This window comes from Scomber japonicus, chromosome 10 (assembly GCF_027409825.1).
Source record: "Scomber japonicus isolate fScoJap1 chromosome 10, fScoJap1.pri, whole genome shotgun sequence".
NCBI lineage: Eukaryota > Metazoa > Chordata > Actinopteri > Scombriformes > Scombridae > Scomber > Scomber japonicus.
Genome location: NC_070587.1, coordinates 9,508,529 through 9,525,584, shown reverse-complemented (window position 1 = coordinate 9,525,584; position 17,056 = coordinate 9,508,529).

The following is a 17,056-nucleotide window of genomic DNA, read 5'->3' as shown; positions in this document are numbered from 1 at the left end:
GAATGAGAAAAGTGAAGAGATATTAGCCACAAAAAATGGCTAACAAAGAGTTTTTCACAGATTCACATTGTATATTATTCACTGTATATTATTCTATTGTGTCAAAGTTTCCTGTTTAGCTGCCCTCCATGGTACACAAATCCTGCAAACAGACTTTGACACAACAAAAACATAACTGACTATAAATGTCTGAGATTTACTCTGCATGTGACATTTCTTTATCCAGGATAGTAAAAGCTCATGTTATGTTCACATTAATTATCTCAGTCTGTGCTAAACATGGATCAACATTAGGAATACATTCAGTCCAAGACAAAGGTACCTTTCATTGCCTGGTTGGCAGCTGGCAGAGGTGCTGTAACCTCAGGTTGTTCGATCACAGTGAGTGGCTCAGTTTTAGTTTCATCGGTGTGCGGCTGAATGCTTAGTATACTTTCCTGCTTTGATTTGCTACAACAACAACAAAAGAGAGGATTGATTCAAACATAAATATTAAAGGTTCAATTCACTAAAATCATAAAATTCTCACATATCTCACTTGAACCGTCTGACATTTATCCATGCATATTTTGAATTATTTGTCTCTTGAGGTTTCTTCTGCGACCCCAACACAATGAAGGTGAGTATTCCTCCCACTTTTGTTTGTGTTGCTCAAGTCATGGAAAATTATATTTTAACAATTTATCTCCAGAAACTGCACTGTGTACAGAAGAAATAGGCCTGATCAGAACTTAAACCAGAATTGAACCAAGGTTGTTGCTATCTTAGATCATAGTTTATGGTATTCAATTTACAATTAGGCCAAAGATGATGATATTGAATTTTTTTAGTGTCCTTTTTTATTACTTTGAGAACTGCAAATGAAAATCCATTCACTCCCACTGTACTTACTTGAGGGCAGAAAATTATTATCTTGAGTGGCAAGAAAAAAAATCGTTCAGGACTTTCTGGATAAAACTCAGGCCTGGCACCACAGGGGGTCTTATGTGGGCTCAGCCCCCTCAGTTGTATTTGCCCATTCTGTTAAAGCTGCAGTTGGTAAGTCTTATAAAAGTAACTTTTTGTAATATTTGCTAAGGCTGTCACTATGTAAAGACAGCCCTAACCCTAACCAACTGCAGCTTTAAACTTTATGTATCTACACAAAAATAGCAAAAACAACAAAATAATTGGACGAGATACATGTGACCTGCTCAGCTGTTGTTTTAGGACTATGGACAGTTCTGTCCGTTGTTTGTAGGGTGTGTGTGTGTGTGTGTTTTTAACAGCCCCTCAGTCACATCGTACTGGCTTGATAAGACTAGAAGTATGTTGAAAAATATGTTTTATAGGTTTTCTGGTTATCATGTTATTCATGATCAGATGTCCAAGGTCAGCCTTCATACCTTTCATCCTCTTTTTGTTCTTTCATGGTGACCAGCTCCCTGCTGCTCTCTGTAATTTGTTCTCCCCAGGGCCGAAGCATAACTGTGTCTTTAACAGTCGCTCCCCAAAGCACGTTTGTTTTCACATTTTCACTGAGGGAGAACTGCAGCCGTTCCTCACACACCTGAAACATTGAAAAACCAAAAAAACACACAGGGGTGAATAAAAAGGTAATACAAGGAGCGTTTATTAAACTCTAAAAAAAGAAAGGAAACATGCTCACCTGCATCATGAGGCCATTCTTAGTTGTCATCTTGGAAAGAGATCCCTGATCCTTAACATCTGATGTTTGGCCTGGTGACCTCAGCACATCATTCCTCTCCTCTTGAGGTGATAGCTTGTCTTGGGAATTCAGGATCAGGTGTGGTGCAAGATCCACCAGCTTATCAGAACTGTCAGAGATCCTGCCCTCCTTCAAATCCATCCTGCTCCCCTCAGGAGAAGAGGAACCACATATCTCTTCTCCTGTATCACTAATGCCAGCACTGCTGCCTTTCTGGTCAGGTGTTTTCTTCAAAGACTCCAAGAGCTCTAGGTTCCCCAAGAAAAGTTCTCCCAAAGAGTCCTCCTCATCTCCAGATATGCAGCACAGTTGTTCGAGCTTTTCAAAATCCTCTAGGGGCTCCTCATCCAAATCTTTCCACTCAGAAATCAATAATTCTGGGAGAGCATTGAGAGGATCTTGGGGTGGGGATGGGGCGGCAGGTAATTGGACCATGTTGTTTTGTTCATCCTGACTGTCTGTGTCAGATGTGAAGTTGCTATCATCGTGGAGTGTTATATGCACAGAGGGGATGTTCAGATTGGCCGAGATCCCTTTACTTTGAGTTGTAGTAGGTGGCATCTCTTGCAGAGGTGGCTCTGAGACATCTGTGTTGTGAGTTGAGGAAATACACGACTCTGTCTCACTGCTAGCAATAAAGTCGTCTAAATTAATGTGACTAATAAAGTCCTCTGCTTCTGTAACAGATGGTGGTGGACTAGGAAAGGAGTCGTCTAAACTCTCCAGCTTATCATCTTGCACATCAAGGTCTATGCTTGGTGGAGGACTGGGGAAATCTACTGAGCTGAAATTGTCTACCTGTGGATATGACTGATCTATCTCCTCCTGCACATCAAGGTCAACGGGACAAGCAACAGGATTAGATGGAAGTGGCATGTCTCTGTAATCCTCCTCTACGTTTATAATGCTTATGCTTTCTTCCACGTATTGGCTAGCAGTCCATGGATTCAATTCAGTCTCTAAATCTAAACCTGATTCAACATTTTCCAGATCTGAAAGGTCTACAGGAGGAGCTTCGGTGATACAAATGGATATATTTGTGTGCTTATGCTCTAAAGAGTTCTCCAAACTAGAGGCTGTTTCTTTGTCAACCTCTGATGACTGCTCCTCCTTTTGGATCTCACAGAGGTGATTCTGAGGCCATCTGTTAAAATTTTGATTCTCCTCTGTCTCTGTGGAGTCTAGCCAACCTTCCCTGTCCCTAACTGTCTCCATGCATGATGAAGTCTGCTTCTCTCCTTTCTCAGAGGCCTCTTGTGCTGGGATTTCTATATTCTCTACTTCAATATTCGAGATTTCTTCTTTCAGGTCTTTCTTAAATCTGTCAGTTTCTCGAAGGTTCTCAACATTTTCCTCCTGTTGTACACCAACTGTTTGGAAAGTCTGTTGGTTATCACTGTTTTTAGAGTCCCACTCTTCCTTCACATCACAACTGCCAGTTAGTCCCTGGGTCTCATCGTTCCACGTTTCTTCGCAGCCCTCCAGGACAGCAGGGTGAGGTTCACTTCCTGCAAGTTCGTCATTTTCTTCAGTTTCCCAAAACTCCTGGCCCACTACAAGCCGCTCCCCCACCTCCCACGCTTTATTATTGAACCCAGAGAAAAATTCAGATCTCAGTTCAATGTCTTGGCATCTCCTTTCTGGAGAAGCCCACTGGTCATTTTCATCAGGCCACAAATGAAGGTCCCTTGACTGTGAGAAACGGTGGCAGTCAAACTCTCCCCTGATCACACTGCATCCAGTTCTTTCTTCATCCTCTTCCATAGCACTCCACAACTCTTTTGTTTTCAAATCCAGCCCCTCACAGGAGTCTTTATCCACATAGTCCATCCTATTTGCTGCTCCTCTCAGGGGCGATTTCTCCTTCATTGCGTTACTCAGCTCTGTAGCAGCCAGCTGTTTCTCTGTCTCTGTTGTGACCTCGGTCTTCTTGTCCTGGCTGCTGTCTGAGCAGCGCAGGTTTCTCAGGCCCAGCTCGTTGTGGTCTGTGTGGTGGACATCCGAGCCAGGCTTGTCAGGCTCTTCGACACCTTGCTCAGCCCAAGAGGGAAGTGTCAGACCACTCACTTTATCATCTACAAATGTTGCATCGTTTGGCTCAACTACTGACAGGTTTTCATCATTGCTACGTCTGGCATCACTGGTTTGAACACTGTACACTTTAGATAACCTGGACTCTCTGTTGTCAACTTGCGATGTTGCCACAGATTCCAGAGTGTCATTTCCACAGTGGTGAGCATTTAGTGCAGACAGATCGTTAGCCGTCTTTGTAACACTTGTGTATTCTTTGATGCCAGGTCTTAACATGCAGTCCTTTGACTGACTGCCAGATACAGAATCAATCAAAATATCTGTCTCAGCAAGGCCCTTGGAATGAAGATTTAAGTCATTCTCTGCAGAGTCTTGGTATTTGCAATCTGTTATCTGAGAAATTATGCCATCTTTGTAGTGGTTGTCTATCGGATATTCGCCACTGTGTGGCAGCCCTTTTAGTGGCTCATCATCTAATTTTGAAAACAACTGATCAATTAAGTCAACACAGTCCTTGGCCTGGGGACTACCTAACAGTGTTGATTTTTTGCTCTCATTGTGGAAAATGCCAGAGTCATCTCTTTGTGCCGATTCAAGCCCTTTGCTTAAAATGTCTTTATCATAACCTAGATGAAAAACATCATTAACAGAAGCATTTGGATATGGGATAATCTTTTCCTCACACATTTCAATAGTTGCCATTTCTGCAGTTTCAGCTTTGCTATCTGACATCTGTATACTGTTTCTTAAAGGGCTTTTATCTCCAAGCTCCCCCTCCTCCTCAGTTTTTTCCTCAATTCCTGTCAGTGTTCCCCGATCACCTCCTCGACCGCTGCTTGGCCTGGAGGCAATAAGTCCATCACTGCTCCTCCTGTTCATCCCGTCCCCTTCCCAGTCGCTGTCAGAAAAATAGGCAGAGTCTCGATGGGGCGTTTCATTTCCCAAAGCCCGCCACCCGCCGCTTCCCACTCCTCCTCCCGTCCATGAGTCACTAGGTGTGAGGCAGTCAGCTGAGCTCGAAGTCATTGGTGACAGGACTGAGTCAGTGGGGGTAACAAGTGACACATCAGTAGATTGATCCCAGTCTGGAGTAGTTGGAGTGGTGGCGGGAGTGGCTATCTTTTGGGCAATATGACCAATATGTTTTTCTTGAACGCTGTCATTGTGCTGTGGAGAATTTTCTCTTCCATTATCATTTTGAGAACCCAAACTTTTCAAGCTCTCTGTAGCAGTTGGTGTGATGGTTTCTGAAGTCTTTGCCCATTTCTGCCCTCTCTCAGGGCTGCTGGCCTGTAGGTCATCTTTCACTGTCTCACCATTCCCTACAACAGCAGCCTTTTGACTATCATTTGTAACAAGCAATTTGTTCTCACACAGTATCACAGTGTTGGATTCCTCAGCATCCTTGATGGACTCGATCGGCGAGTGCTCTGAGAGATCTTTGTCTCTTTGCTCTCCTCTGGCAGGTAAGGCAGGGCCATCTGAACACTCCTCCTCTTTCCGACATGCAAGTGTTTGGTTGTGCAGTAGGCCATTTTTGGGCATGATTTCTGAAAACACAAACTCACCAGATTGGCAGTGAGGAGCTGAGTGGTCAGCATTGCTCCCTTGGCTGTCCAGTTTGGGAGGTTGTTTATTTGATCCTATATGAAGGATTGGGATCTCTGGTCTTGTGGAGACTTTTATCTCACTCTTTTTAGCACGCTTAGTCACTTGGGCATAGATGGCCTCAGTGTGTGTGTCATCTTTCCCTTTTTTGGATGCTCGTACGGAGCTCTCTGACTGAAATCTGATGGTCTGAGCTGAATTGGGGTCGATGCAAATGGACTCATATTCAGGGGACAGTGGAGTAGGGGAGTAAGTTGACTCCACTTCCTTTCTGTTTGCTGCAGCGTTTTGTCGAGATATGATTTCTGTCAGAAAGGTCTCAGCTGATTGGATCTCCTTTAGGAACTCCTCTCTGGTCATTTCTGTTCTTCGTGGCTCCTTCTCTGTCTCTTGTAATTCAGACTCCTGCTTCCCGATGGTGATCTCAGAGAGGAGGGAGCGGGATCTCCGTATACCTTTTGAATAGGCTTCCTCAGCTTCTGTGTATGAGGGTAGGCCTGGAGCGCAGACATAGGGCCGCAACCTGGATCCTGCAGGATAGAGGTATTTTACAGGGTCACTCTGTGATCCTCCCCCCAGATCTGTGTCCATCCTTCCTGTGTCAATCTCTGTGAGAAAAAGATCCCCCTGGAATGATCCTTTAGTGACTATATTGTCCTCCTCAGCCTCTGTGTTGTTGTGTTTCTCTGGTCCCCATGACTGTCCTGCTGAGCCCAGCTCTGTGATCAGTGACTGGGAGCGGCGCATCCCTCTGTTGGGCAGCACAAAGTTTCCCCATCTCTCTCCATCTCTTCTCTCCTCCTTCTCTCCCTTCCATGAGGCCTCTGTCTTGGGCTCACTAGACTCTGTCACGCTAGATATCTCTGTCAGGAACAGATGCATTGGGGATTTCTTGGCAGCAGCCACACGTTCTGCCTGAAGTTCAGCCTCTTCCTTCCAAATGGCGGGCAGGATGGTGTCGAGGCGTGACTGGGTCCTTTTCATTCCCCTGGAGAAGAACTCTGAGGCCGCCGGGTCTGCATCTTCAGACAGGCTGGAATGTGTGACAGTGGTCCCACTGCTGGATTTCTCAGGGGACATGAAGGGAGAGTCATCCTCATCTGAGTAGGTGGGACTAGATGATGAATGCCTTTCAACCTGGGGATGAGGACGGGGTAAGTTGCGATAAATAGGGCGCAGGGGGTTTTCTCGACGAACAGGAGAGTCAAAGTCTTTTGTACGAGAGTGAGAAGTCTCCTTGGAATTGTGTGATGATTCTACGTGCCTGGTAACACCGTCTCTGTCAGACAAGTCACAGGATAGTGGGTCTCTAAGGGATCTTTGCATCTGTGGTTTACTGTATCTTGAAAAAGTGTCAGCTGTACTGTAGCTTGGACAGGGTCTTTGTGGTTTGGAGTGGGGAGGGAGAGGCGGAGGACACATTTGAGATGAGGGGTAAATGGGATGGCTTGATGGGGGCAGGGAGGGGGAAAGGGATGGGGATGGGGGTAGAGTCTGTCGGGATCGATGGAGCCCCAGGTGATCAAAGGTGGAAGGGGGACAGCTGCTCATATGATGGGGGTCTGTCTCGATTTTCCCACTAATGGTGTAGTGAGGAAGTCCTCTATATCCGAGTGGAGGGGCGGGGAGGGGGCGCGAGTGAAGGTGGTTGGCTGATGACATGGACATGGAGCGAGGCTTGGGAGGGAGGACTGGGGCTTGAGAACTTGTAGATGGTTTTCTATCCACCTCACTGCTCTTCTTCTTCTCCTCTTCTTCATTGTCTCCTAAATCGATCACTGAGAAGTCAGTCACTCTGCTCGAAGTGTCTCTGAATTCTGCCAAACCTGTGTTGGGTACCTGGAGTTTAACCTCACTTGATCGGACAGTCTGGATTCCCTTTCCACCTCCACACTTGTCAGAAGAACAATAAGGGACACGCTCTTTTCCCAGAAGACCACTACGAATCTCCACCAGTTCCATGTCTCCAGGGCAAATCGAATCAGACCGAATAGAAGACTGTGGCTTCCCTTTAAGAGTTGGCGACTTGTCCTGAGGAGTGTGCTCCTCTAATCTGATGTAGTACTCACTGGCAAGGGAGGGGCTGCGTGCACTGATCACTGGGACCACAGTGGGAGTGTCCAAGGACTGTCTGTGGTTATTGTTCACAGTCGGGATTGGCTGAGGAGGGGGAAGAGGTTTGTAGCCTCGTCTGGCATGTGCCTTCTCCCAGAAATACTCAAAGTTCAAGCCTTTGCTAGTTTCAGTGACTGTCAGGATGTCATCCAGTTCAGATGAGGACGGGGTGATAGAGTTCCCCACGGGGTCCAGTAGGGGGTAGGAGTTGTCTCTGTCATCCCTACAATACTCTCTCTCCCTTTGCCGCTCGTTTGCTGCAGCCTGGAAGGCAGGCGGACGGAGTAAGTCCCAGCGTCTTTCAAACGACTCCTCGCTCTCCCCTCTCCTCCCTCTACCCTCCTCATACTCTTCATCCTCTTCATCCTCTTCCCCGACACCCCCCCTTGCCATTCCTCGCTCAGCGGCCAAGAGGGAGGAGAGGAGGAGGAATATCTCAGCAACAGAAGGACGTTGAGATGGAGGTAGCCAGCAGGACTGCATGATCTCATACCTGAAGACAGGAGAGAAAAACAGTTTAAAAGGTACAATTGGGACATTATTACAGTACTTTCCATTAACTTAATCATCATTTCTGTGCAAAGCGCTAAATGGATTAGAGCACTGACCAGTAATCTGCATGGGAGAGTTTGAGTCTGGGTTGGGCCAGTTTGATCTGTCTCTCCCTAATGACGAAGGTCAACACCTCTTCGTCGCTCAGGTGTCTGTGGGGCTGAGAGCCAAATTCGAACAGCTCCCAAATAACCACCCCCAAGGACCTGAAGAAAAGAGATGTATGATGGTGAGAGACTGAGCACCACAATTCTTTCAGAGTTTTGTTATGTAATGCTTTTACTGCAACCCCTTGTTTATACAGAGCTTTGACTTCAAAACAGACCAAGATCGAGAGGCATAACAAGAAAAAAAATAAGATATTCTGCTGGTTATATTATTCATGTTATTATTTTAAAAGAAAAACTCAACTCTAGCCTTACTCAACTTCAGTTTAATATTCAAAGCACTACAAACAGGACTGTACAGAGAGCATTTCAGATTATTTTCAAATATCATACTTTTGATACTGTTGATCTACATATTCAAAACATTCCTTGTTCAGAGCATTTAATTCTCAAAATGGTTTCAGTAGCAGAGGAATAAAGTATATAAGATAGCCATGAACAGCTAAAGTTGGTTGGTGTATGAGCTGGGATTTGCTGATGTTTACTGATGAAGTTCACACTGATGCTGGTTAAAGAGGAAAGCAACTTAATTTGTGCTAGGAGACTAGCTGTGATTAGAATGAAAAGATGGCATTTTTGACCTTCATATTTTCAGCATGACTTGGTGACCTGCAGCTTGGTTTGTTTTTTTGGCAGGGAAGTACATAAAGAGCTGTGGCTGCTTTAAAACGTACCACACATTGCTGGTCTTGGTTTGGTCAGTAACAATGAGAGATCCTCTGTACTCCTCCAACAGCTCAGGAGCGATCCAGCGTAATGGGATCCATAGCTTGTCTGGAGTTAGGTAATAGTCCTCCTTCACACAAACATAACAAGAATTATTTAGTTTCACCTTAAATTATACAGTACCAGTCCAGTCTTTGGACACACTTTCTCATTCAAGGGGATGAAAAACTCACAAGCACATCGCCACGTACCTTGTAATGGTTGTGAGAAAGGCCGTAGTCGCCTATCCTAACAGTGAGGTCTGAGGTCAGCAGACAGTTTCTTAAAGCCAGATCACTGCAGAGAAAACAAGCTTTTAAATAATAGTCAAATTGATCAGAGCTACACTCTTGTCTGTTTTTGTTTGGCTACAGAGAGAGAGTCGTGACTGACCTGTGGATGTAGTTGTTTTCGTGGAGATGCAACAGGCCTGAGGTGACCTCAAAAGCCATTCGCTGGAGAGTCAACAGATCCCGGGTCGGCAGGTCAGGGGTCATGCCATCTGACTTGCGCTGGGCTCGCAGATATCTCTTCAGGTCACCCTAAAATGAATATCACAAAAAAATGGAAATTAATTATGTGTGTTATTAATTAATGTATTATCTAAGATTTATTGACAGAGACAGTACACATCAATCAACATTTTAGTTCACACCACGATGTAAATGTGTCAGAGTTAGCCAAGAGGCCAAGTTTTCATCTGTAGTTCAGGTCAAGATCAGGTGTGGAGGTGACGTGAGTACAGGCTGAATTAATGGCAGTTCTGGCTGTAAGTGTGTGTGCCAAGTGTTTGTGCCCTTCGCCTAAAACAGAGATAAAACTTAGAGGCTACACTGTGTAGGCACAAAAGATATTTGTTAGTTCTGCAGTAAATACGTCGTTTTTTAGGTGATTTCCATCACAGAGCCTCAAAAGCAACACAGGAATTGGTAATGAGCTGGCAGCGTTAGTATAAGTCATTTGCGCTTCTGGAAGGGCAAGGAAATAAAACATGGACTATATAAAAGGATGAAAAACATCCACATGGAAAGGAAAATGGGCGACTTTATCAAAAAAGGGCTTCAGTCTGTGAGGGCTACAGTGTTGTTTCTCTCACTGTGTTGCTGTAATTGATCTGCTCGTGCCTTTGTTTGGCCTGAGAGTCCACTCATACGGTTTTCTTAATCAGTCAGTGATTAAGCCAGCTTAGGGGAGGAAAACAAACCAAATCTACGATGCTGAACAGATTTCAGTGAGCCTGGAATCCATCATTTCAGCAGCAGATAATGTGCTACTAATGAGCCGCTCACATGAAATGATATTACAATAAACATCCTAAGAAAAAAAAAAACTTTTAATGGGCCGCACCACAATTGAAAAAATGCCTGATGTGGGTGCTTTCAGAGAAATTTGAAAGCACAGATGCCAAATGATCTTTGGCCTAAATTGTAGGTAGATCAGTCAAAAACACTACAAAATTATGTGTTATGTACTACTAGTCTTTATCCTAATATGACTCACTTTTACCTTTGTTTCATATAAAAATAGCTGTTTTCTCTGGAGGTGAACCGTAACCATGTTTTCTGGAGCTGCACTAAACTAAAGCGTTTCTGTAAATGCAGCTATCAAAGATGTTATGGGATACAACATCCCAAACAACAGTGCTGTGGTGTACCCAGGGAAAACTGAGAAGGCAGTACAAAAAAGAGATAGCTATCTGTCAAAAATGTTTACTTATAGCCAGCAAAAAAGACAAGGCATTGATATAAAGCCGATTCTCCAGGGAAAGAGCATGGTTTGGGAATGTCTGGGATATCTATTGAATAAAAAGGCTGACCTACCTGCTAAGATTTAAAGGAAATATTTTTGACAAGAAGTGGGAAAAGTAGATAATTTATGTGAAACATGATGCAGAATAAGTAACTTAACTGCTAAGATATGAAATAAGAGAAAAATATGTTAATACATGCTGTTGGATCCAGATCTGCAAACCTGAGAAAAAATCAAATAAAAATAAAAATAATATATAAAAAAAATTATGATTTCTACTTACCAGCTGACAGAACTCCATAACCAGGAGGAAAGGGATGCTTTCACTGCACTGTCCCAAACACTGAAGTATGTTGGGATGTTTAAGGCTCCTGAAGGGAGAACGAGACACCAAAGATTAGATAGGTAGGTAAGTTGATATATAGATAGGTAGGTCACACAGACACAGGGAGAGAGAGAGATAGAGAAAAAGAAGAGGTACATGTGTGAGGCACTGCAGCCAAGCCAAAGTAAAGTGAAGTGAAGAGTGAAGGATGGAAAAAGGAAATAAAGAGTGTTGGTGTTGTGTTGTGTTGTGTTGTGTGTGTTTGCTTGTTGTTGACTCTGCATGTTTGCATCGGACACAAACTGAGACAGAAGAGGTGAGAAGACAGCAAGAACAGTACTGGTAGAAGGTGTGCGCCTCTATAAGAGATGTAAACAGCATAAAAAAATGTGTGTGAGAATGACTCCTAGTGGGTTTACATTTATGTGTGTGTGTGTGTGTGTGTGTGTGTGTGTGTGTGTGTGTGTGTGTGTGTGTGTGTGTGTGTGTGTGTGTGTGAGAGAAAGGATGGTGGTAGTTATTGTGACTTTTGCCCAGAGATAGGAATAGAGAATGGCCATGTCCTTGAATGCTTCCTATGTATCGGTGTGTGTGTGTGTGTGTGTGTGTGTGTGTGTGTGTTTGGGAGAAACAAGGACAGCCAAAATACAACTCAGATTCTAAGTCAAACATATTAAATAGGTCGGTTCAGTGCTCATTGACAAGAGTACTATGTACCTGCAGTGACATTTTCATTCTGAATATACCAAACTAAACATTCAAATACAATTTCCAATTTGTTATCCTTTTTAGTTCCTGTAGATCGTTGTCAAGTCTGTCCTGATAGTAAACAGGTACAATTCAAGTTAGACATGCTGCTTTGCTCCTTTATAAAGGATTAAAGTGAGATCCTATTTTTAAAGAAGACATAACACAGTCCTTTGCTTATAAATGAAAGGTTAAATTATAAGTAATAAAATGCACCCTTTTTCAGTTCGATATACTCAATATACTGTATTGCTAATACAGCCTTACTCTATATGGTATGACCAGTATGACCAGTTACTAACATTAGTTGGCTAATGTTAGTCATGGATATTTCCATCAAACTGAAGTCTCTACTCCTCTGTTCTTGTGTGACTGTAGTACTACTGTCCATTATCCTGTGATTCTCACTGGTTGATGGTTAGCAAATGTTACATAGTCTCTCTTTAAGTCTCAACAGTTTCTCCCACCTGTATGGCTCAGACTCAGCCAAGAACTTCCTCTGCTCCAGAGGGCTGGCACTGACACGCAGCTCCTTCACCACGGCCTGAGAGGAGCTGCAGTCACACAGCACTTCAGCCAGGATCACCTAGAAGAGATCGATGGACAATTACATGGAAGAGTGCCCAGGGGAGAGAGACCGGCAGTAAAAGAACTATTTTGAGTTAGGACTCGTAATCTGGTCGGGAGCCAGTATTAAATATAACAGAGCAGAGCATGCCGTAACAAAGACAATCTATTACCCGTATTTAACATGACAACACAAAGATGAGATGATATCTGAATATGGGAGGTGATCATCTTACTTTTCCGAACCAGCCATTTCCTATCTCCTGAAGGTAGTTTAGAGTGTGCCTTTTGAAGCACTGAGACTTGGAGTCTGTTAGAAAAAAGAAAAGAAGAGGAGAAATAAAAAAAGATCAGGGTCACATACGCCTGCATTTGATGCTTTTTAATGACATAATATTTCACAATAGGAACAGAAATAAGCTTTAAAAACAGATACGGTGCTGCTCATAAATACAGTCAACTACCACACATTTTGCACTGTTACCTGACTCAGCACCTTTCCTGAGCCAATAACCCACATTCTCAACCCTCGTCAGCATGGCCGCAACCCTCTCACCCTGTCACTACAAGTCAACCAAATGCCCAACTTTGCCTGTTCAAACAGAGCACTGATGCACAATTTCCTCAGATCATAGTTCCCACTCAACTGAAGTTCAGCAGGGAGTCCAATGCTACTGGTTTTACTCTCTGTTTGAGACCTTTACTGGATCCACATCAGTGATTCAGGCAACAGACCCTGAGGGAGTTTACTGCGTTTTTGGCTCTCATGTGAGCACAGCTTCAAAAACCCTTCATAAGAAAGCTGAAGCTTGAGCACACAGCTATGCAGGAGAGTTGTATCAGGTTGTTACCTGCTCCATCCTGCAGGGCAGGGCAGTTGGGCCTGTCTCTGATGGGTAAGGTGTAGACCTCCGGTAGGGAGGGACACGATGACAGGCTGTCCTCCTGGATAGGACTGGATCCTCCGGAGCACTCCTCCCCATCTGCATTGTCAAACTCCTGAAACATAGAATATATAGGCATCACAATACTAGTATGATGTATGATTACAACGGTACTCTTTCACTCAAACATATGACTGAAATGAGGAGCAGACAATGAGAAAGCAGCCACTCTAATTACACCCTGTCTGTCAGCTAAGCAACAACACTGTGAGGTTAAAAGACAGGAGGCTTAGTCAAGATTAGACCGAGAGATGATTATTGACCATTTCTACTTCATTAAATTGGAATTATTGACTCGTGTTTCCATTTCCAGACCAAAGCCTTCTGCAAGGCCTCAGTCCATATCGAGGCGAGCTTACATGAAAACCATACAGGCATGCAAACTGTGTGACAAACCAAAAAAGGCAGAGAGGTGAATAAATCTCTTACATGTTGAAGACTTACATTGAATCCCACTCCTCCTCTCTTACAGCACAGGCAGGTGAGGAGCAGCAGAACAAAAGAGACGAGCCCCGAGCAAGAGATGAGGATGACGACGTAGGGTGGAGGAGAGAGGGATGCAGCCCTGGTCTGAGAAACTGAGAGGAAGACAGAGGGGGGACGAGAGGAAGAAATACAAGGGAGGAGAGGGTTTAATACATCTGTTGAGGGTGTTTGTGTTTCTATAAGGGGGGGACACACTGTTAGGTTTGAGTCAGTGAGAAGCAAAAAAAAGAGATTTCACTGACTCAGAAAGGTGTAAAGTCTTGTTACACAGGTGTTTTGTTTAGAGGGAAACCATTGGAGCGTATTCTTAGCGGCAGGTTTGGGACACAGTGGAGAACCCCAATGGACAGCTTGCATCAGGGATTTGGGGGGAAAAAAGCAGGAAAAGAAACTATGTCCAAGATATTAAAAAAAAAGAGAAAGAGAAAAAAAAACACTGTCTGGATCAGTAAAAGAAAATAGAGACTGGAATTAAAGAATTCAAGTTTGAAAGTGGGAGAATATACCATTCCAGTAAGGAAAAAAGCACGGGGAGGGGGAAATATCAGAAATGGCATTCCACTCAGGAAACACAGTTAAGAAGCAGGGGAGGAGTTGTCATTTAGGTAAAAAAAGGAGCGCTAATTGGGAAGGGTTGGAAACTGGAAAAGAATTACTCAAATCAGGAAGGTTTACTACTCAGGTGAGAGAGGGAGGGATCGGGACATTTGATATTTGTACCTCAACGTAGTCGATTGTGGGAAGTGAACCATCTGTAGAAAAGAAAAGGGGCAGGGCAGGGTGGTTAAATACCCTTCAGGTGTTAACTACAGGTTTCACTTAAATTACTGCAGCTAAAATACGTCAAACATTATATCAGTTATGACAAATGACATGAGAGGAACAATAACACCTTGAAACAGTCAGACGGCATCCAACTCACGCTTAATGCAATGAAGGACGTAAATAATATTAACATTTATATTGAAACTTGCAAATAAATCTTTGCAAGAACAAAAACATTGGTCAGTCACAGTTTCACCTTGTGAAGACTTATCTACTCTCTGCTTTCACTGATATTATGTGCATCCCATAACACATATCTGAAAACATTAACACAAAAAAACTACATAACAGTCTGAAGTTATAAATATGAGAAAATCATTTAAAAAAATAAGCCAAGTTTTCTCTGTTCTGAGTCTGTGCTCTCACAAACTATCCTAACTTCATCCTCAGTGTCCCTCGTCCAAACATGCATTCATTCACAAGGTCATGATATTGTAAACACTGCATACATAAATTTAGAAGTAAATTTAATAATTCATGAGCTTAAAAAAATATTGCAAAAAAAGAAAAAAGAAAAGAGGATCAACATACTGCTAAAAATACAAGGACACAAAGAAGTGATGCTTGTGTTTGGGATCAATATTAAAGCCTGACTGTAATTAACACTTTGAGCTCTTCTTGTTTTTGTGGGGTTTTTTTCTCCTGTTTTCTTTCTCACAGAAAGTTGCAGCACAGACTCATCAAGATTAACTTGTTTCATACATCAGGCTGCCTGAGCAAAGGTAACTGAAGATGTGTTCAGCATTTAAAACCACCGTTGTATCAAACTGTAGGCTGGTGAAGGGCCCGATCTGTTGCTAATAAATAAATATTGGCACCCTGGATTCCAATAAATTAGAAATAATCCTGCATGAGTTTTAGCTTTGAGAGAGAAACACAGCAAAATGCTGATCATAACACTTGCAATATATAATCTCAATGACCCTCCTGCCAGTGTAACATACACTACAAACATAACTAGTGGCTCCACTGCTGATGCACAATTCTTGTGCAGAGCTATTCTTTCATCTTTCCCTAGACAGATGTCCAGACAGACACTGCATATAAATAGGAACCTAACACAAGGCCTTTTCCACCAGCCCCGTGCCAACAGCTCTCATCAAAACAATACACCACAATACAATGACTGAACACATTACACAAACACAACACTCTGCCAAAATCTTGGGGGAAGGAGGCAATATTCAGATTCAGAAAAAATAAAGATGCCAGCAGTGGTTAAAAGGCTAAATAATCTCCTGAGCCAAGCGGAGGCTATTTGGAGGCTGCAATATCTCGCACTGACCGACGGGTTTAGTCTGCTATTCATACAGTATGTGCTGTTTTTAAAATGCCATCGATGTGAGGCCCAAAATCGAAACATCCCCCTCCTCCCCAATATTTTCATCACTGCATGCAAATATGGTACCCTACCCATCACCCAATCAGCCATGCTCTTGTTTTGCTAAAGTCAGCCACGTACTGCAATAATAATTCGCATTATGTCTCAGTCATATACAAGCTGATAATACAGTGTACGGAGGCCTTTTCATCACTGACTACATCCCCCCTCCCTCTCCTCCTTTCTCCAGCATCACTGACAGGTTTTCAAACACCCCCCACCCCCCTTTCTCCCTCCTCCTCCGCTCACCTTCCCTCTGCGGGGCTCCGAGGGCTCTCTCCGGGCTGAAGTACGACATGATCCCCGCCAGCGCCACCATCACCCAGCAGTGTGGCCGCATCGTCGCCGTGTCCGGAGCAGCAGCGACAACAGCATCCGAGCATCCGATCCGACTGTCGGTGTCGGTGTCCTGCTCTCTCCCGTCCCCCCCGCCACGGTCTGTGCCGTGTCTCCCAGTTCACGCTTGTCTCTGTCTCACCCCCTCCGCTTCTCTCCTAATAATAAAGAGCGTCTCCTTCCCTTCCTTGTTGTGCTCTCTCCCTCCCTCCCTCCTCCTTCCTCCACCTCCTCCCCCCTTCCTCTAATCCGCAATTAAACACGGTGTGTGAGATGCTCTATTGTGCATCCTCAGCCCCGCTCATCATACATTATTGCTCAGCCTCCGTGTGTGAAAACAACCGTCCGCTGTTTCTCCTGTTAGATATCCTCCTTTCTCTCCCCCCTCCCCTCCGCCACCTCCGTCGCTCAGTGTTAGAGGGATGTCTGTGTTTTTCTCCTCCGCCAGCCTACGTCAGACATACACAGCGCGCATTGTCATGGTCCAGCTTCATCATCATGCAAAAAAAAAACAATTAATAAATAAAATCTGATATAATATTCCCACAGGGAGATAATGAGATAATGTATGTGGTGATAAGTAGTACGTTTATATTGATCTCATATTGGATCTTTTATTAATTTTGCATGAAGAATCCTGGATGTGATGTTATTATGGCCCCATTAACCCTTACTGTTCATATTTTGACCCTTTATAGTTCAGAGTGGGTCTTATTTTTTCACAAGTATCCCTTTATAATAAGTCCCTAGACCAAAATTTAAACCATAAATGTATTTTACAACCACACAGATTAATAAATGAGTAATTAA